This window comes from Marmota marmota, unplaced genomic scaffold, assembly GCF_001458135.2.
Source record: "Marmota marmota marmota unplaced genomic scaffold, marMar, whole genome shotgun sequence".
NCBI lineage: Eukaryota > Metazoa > Chordata > Mammalia > Rodentia > Sciuridae > Marmota > Marmota marmota.
Window position 1 is genome coordinate 54,046,908 of NW_025999977.1, and position 4,894 is coordinate 54,051,801.

Here is a 4,894-nt window from a genome sequence, read left to right on the forward strand (position 1 = left end):
TGCTGCTTTAGAAAACGGGCTGGAGGAGAGGGCGAGAGCCAGCCCCCGCAGGGTCTCCCTCCTCCCGAGAGCTCAGTCCTCGGGCCTCGTCCAGGCGCCCGGGATCAGAACGCAGAAGTCACCACCAACTAGGAAGGACTTTGGCGAAGCACTGGGTGGCAGGGGAGGATCAGAAGCCGAGAACCCCCTGGGCCTGGCCTGTGGCACTGGGCAGGACTGCCCTATGGCTGTGCCCATTCCTAAACAGGCGCGCGCGGCGCACTTGAGGCCACAGTCAAGGCTTGAGACAGCAGGGCCTGGGGAGGGGAGGGCTGCCTGCCCCTTTGGGCCAAGGCTTCACCCACACGGAGCAGGTGCACCAAGCGTTGTGTCGTGGCCATCTGAGCCGTGTCCCAGGGGAGCTGTGGCAGTCAGGGGACCAGAGGGCCGTCTCCAGAGGGGCCCCGTCCACCACTGGTGCACTGAAAGTCTCCACATAACCCAGCCTTCAGGACATGTGGCCAAGGCTGGGTTATGTTGCACAGGACAGCGAGCGGAAGGCCAGGGTGACGGGGACAGCCCACCCTCAGTCCCCACAGCAGAGCAAACATTCGAATTGACTGGCTTCTAGTCTTACAGGGGTGACATTATCGTGAATTTAAAGCCTGAAAGGACTAGGCCCCCCTGGGGCCAGGTGCTTAGCAAGGACCCAGCCGGTACTTGTGGCACCCTCACCGTCACGTCTTGTTGGTGGTGTGTCCTCGCCCTCACCTGTGCTGCACATGGCCCCCAGGCTTGTCCTCTCTGGCCTTTGCCCAACACCCTCCTTGCCTCCTTGGAGTCGCTGTGCGCTGCTGGCTTCCCAGTGCTGCTGTGGCTGTCCCCCAGGGGGCTGTGTCCCCAGACTGGGCAGAAGCAGAACAGGACCCCTTGAAGAGCAGAGGAGTGGCAAGGCAGGATGGAGGTGGCAGGCCTGTCAGGTGGCCCTTCCCTCCATGGTGCCACACCTCTTTACCCCATCTGTAAGTGCCTCTGAGTCGTCCCTTACAGAGTGTTTCCTGCCTGTGACTTTGTGCCACCCACTCAACAGCCCTCCAAAGCAAGAACATTGTCCCCATTTTGAAGCAGAATCATTGAGGGTCAGAGGTCAAGTGACAGAGACCAGTAGCTGGGGTAGGTGAAGGCTGGCCTCAGAGGCCTGGAGGAGAGACACCGGGTCAGATGCATAGGTTGAGCTGCCCTAGAGCAGGGCCCTGAGGGCCAGAGTGGACCACAGCCCTGCTCCTGAGATCCTGCCTTGTCTTTATCCCTGAGGCTGGTGAGCTGATTCCCTGTGATCCAGAAGCTCTTCCCAGACGGCCAAAAGGCTGGCCTTGGTGACTTTTGGTGAGGAGAGGGGAAGTCCTGAGGGGTGTGGTCATGGAGGGGCCATACTTCCTGGAGGCCTGACTGTGTAAAGTCTACTTCCCATCATTCTGTGGCCTTGGGGGACCCTGGCCTTCTCCTGGCACCTGTCACTCCAGCTGGCTCACCCTTGATGCCCCTCCTGGCTCTGGTGTGGCACCTGGTCTCATGGCCCTTGCGGTCCTTGCCGGTTACACGTTTGTCTCTCTGCTCCTGGACTGGAGGGCCTCTGACCAGGGCATCCTGAACCCGCAGCACCCTGCACACAGGGTTCTAGACTCTTCCCATCCCACCTGGCGGCGGGGCCCAGGGCCAGGCACCCTGCACTGGCAGGCTTACCTCGCGTCCCAGTCTCCTGGATTTCCACCCCGGGCACAGCTCCAGGCCCCTCCTTCCTGCTGTCAATTACCACAGAAACCGCCACCCGTGGGCCCTGGTGCCTGTGGGTCTGTGCCAGTCACTAAGACAATGGCTTCCTGGGAATAAAGCAGGCTGTTTCCACGGAGCCAGTAGAGCCAGGAGGGGAGGATGGGGACTGCTGGGGACCATCTGCCACCAGTGCCTCGTGCTTGCAGCTGGTGGGGGCTGCCACCACCCCAGCCCTCTCAGCCAAATCCCTTCCCCCAGCCCTGTCTTCCCAAAGGTCCAGGCCCTGTGCTGGTTGAGCCCCAAAGGAGGACACAGTCCAGGGTGCTGCCGGGGCTCGCCCAAGTTAATGCCGTGGTTACAAGGCCAGGGTAGAGCTGGACGGGAGGGAGCAGGCTCCCAGACCCTCGGAGAGCACAGCACAGGACATCTCACTCCTTCCCGAGCCTGTCCAGTCTGCCTGCTGTCGTCAGTGGTGAGGCCACACACAGGCTTGGCCCTGAGACCACCCTGATGGTGTCCTCTGACCGCCCCTCGCCTGCTGACCCCACTCCTGAAGACACCTCTGGCCTACAATTGAGGAAGCAGGATCTTCCAGGTGCGGTGGCACACACCTGAAATCCCAGCAGCTCTGGAGGCTGAGGCAGGAGGATTGCAAGGTTTTGTCTCTAAGTGCAAAATAAAAGGGCTGATGGTGTAGCTCAGTGGTAAAGCACTGTTCATCCCTGTATCAAGAAAGAAAGAGAGAAAGGAGGGAGGGAGGGAAGAGAAGCTAAGGGATGTGTCAGCCTGGACCTGTCCCCATCCTCTGCACAGCTGACAGCTGGCCCACCATGAAGGCCACTCTGTGCCCCTGTTCTCCAGCTCCCGCACAGCCACCCTGCTACCTAAGCCCGCTTGGCATCCTGTAGCCCCTCCCATCTGTCCTCCAGCTCTGGCTGGAGCTGCACAGTAGTTTGGGGTCGTCTGAACCCTGTAGGTGACTTCGGAGAGAATAAACACCTTAGAGAAACTGAGTTCTCCATTCATGGTCACAGCGTTGTTCTCCATTTATTTAGGCTGCCTTTAATTTCCTTCATCCACGTCTTCTGGTTTTTCAGCCATACATACATATTTGTTAGATTTACACCTAAGTATTTTGTGGTTTTAGGAGCTACTAGAGTTTTATCAATTTGTTTACTTATTAATTTTTAAATTAATTGTTGATTCATAAATATTTGCAAAGACTATACCGCGAGGTCCCACTCACCCTCCATACAGTTTCCCACGGTGACTGCCTCTTGCAGGAACGCAGCACGGTATGGAAACTTTGTCCTTCGTCACTCCTGTGGACCTGTGTAAACACCAGCTCACTGAAGACAGAAGCAGTGCCCATGTAGGGGGCACACCTGGATCCCAGCTACTCAGGAGGTCAGGCAGGAGTTCAAGGACAGCCTGGGGAACTCGGCAAGACCCTGTCGCAAAATAAAATTTAAAAGGCCTGGGGGTGTAGCGCAAAATAAAATTAAAAAGGCCTGGGGGTGTAGCGCAAAATAAAATTAAAAAGGCCTGGGGGTGTAGCTCAGCGGCAAAGCACTTGGCTAGCATGCGCCAAGGTCCTGGGTTCCACCCCTAGTACACACGCATGCATATGCAAAAACACAGACAGAAGTCTAACTGATTTTCTGTTTTTCCTCTCTATCCTACAACCTTGCTAAATCCACCTCGTTGGGCTTGTTGTTTAGGAGTTCTTGAGACTTAACCTAGACAGCCATATTAACCTGTGAATAGAAAGAGTTGTACTTTACCCCTTTCTGGTCTGTGTGAATCTCCTTTCTTGTCTTGCACTGGCGAGGATCCTGCTGGTGCTGAACAGGAGCAGAACAAAGGTCTGGAGGGAACCGGCACTGCTAAGCGTCAGCTCGCTGTGGGGTCTGCAGGTCCCTTTCCAGGTGGCAGGCCTCCCTTCTCCTCCTGGAGGACTGAGAGACTTCTCACGAAAGCTGTCAAATTTTGACAACTTCTTCTTTGGCATCTATGAGATGATCATGCGATTTTCCTCTTCAACCCTTTGATGGGACAGTCACAGGGGTGTTTCCAGAGCCATGTGGAGGACGAGGTCCTGTCTCGGTGTTCAAACTTTGTGACAGTTTCCCATTTCCCAAGGACAAGATCAAAGTCCCCACCACGCTGGCTGGCTGAGGGCTGCATCTCTCTAGGAGGCAGCGAGTCGGCTCATGGCTTGAGCAATAAAGACACTTAACAGCAGCAGGTGACTTATCTGCAGGTCCAGTGGTTCAGGCCCTGACGGCACCGAGCACCGATCCGGGTTGGCATCTCCGCCTTGCCCTTCTGGTGGTAAGGTGCCACTGGCAGCTCTAGGCATCTTTATCTGACATAATGTTCAAAACTAGAAGAGAGAGGAGGAACAAAATATGTCCTTTATATGCTTCTCTTTTGACCAAAAAGAAAGTTCTTTCCTGACCCTCCTTAGCAGGTTTTCTCTAACTACTCATCGGTCAGGCCAGGTCACCTATCGGCTAACCCCAGCTCCTCTCCTGACCCGGGGCACAAGCTGCTGAGCAAATCAGGGAGAAAGTGGGTGAGTGGCATCCGCCCTGCTGGTCCACCCATGGCCCCTCATGGCCCGGCTTCTCCCTGGCCCCGTCTTAGTCTTGGGTGAGCACCCCACTCTGGGCCTGGAGTGCTCCTCTCGCCTGCACCTCTATATCCAACTCAAAACGGCGCACCCTCCAGGTCTGACCAACTGCGCCTGACCCCAGAGTGATGCAGGGTCCCCCCAGCACGCCTCTGCCACTTGCTCCCATGTGGTCCCCATGACAGCTGGGGACTCGGCATTCCCCAGGGCTGCCACGCCCTCAGAGGCCCTACTCTTCCATCCCCCTTCCTCCCTCCCTCCCACATCCACTCTGTGCCTCCAACCCACCCAGCCTACCAGGGCCATCAGAGCTGCTCCGGCCCCGTGAAGACCCCCTCTACCGTCACAGCGCGGCCTCCACTCTTCCTCCCTGAGCCCACCCATCAAATGCTCCTGTGTATTAGAGCTATTTCAACACATGCCTGTCACCCCCAGAGGGAGTTCAGGCCACATCTCAGTTGTCCCTGTAGCTGCCACCATTGTGACATGTGCCTCAGAGGTGGAAGG

General features: G+C 56.9%; 1 long non-coding RNA gene across 1 annotated transcript in view; it reads right to left on the reverse strand.

The window, feature by feature from the left end:
- LOC125617267 overlaps window positions 1–4,134 on the reverse strand; it is an 8,220-nt gene extending 4,086 nt beyond the window's left edge. The window contains exons 1-3 of the long non-coding RNA XR_007348218.1: window positions 3,537–4,134; window positions 2,999–3,203; window positions 751–2,474 (exon numbers count right to left, since the gene is read on the reverse strand). This is a non-coding gene — a long non-coding RNA (uncharacterized LOC125617267). The remainder of the gene's footprint in view (window positions 1–750; window positions 2,475–2,998; window positions 3,204–3,536) is intronic.
- Between the last annotated feature and the right edge of the window lie 760 nt (window positions 4,135–4,894).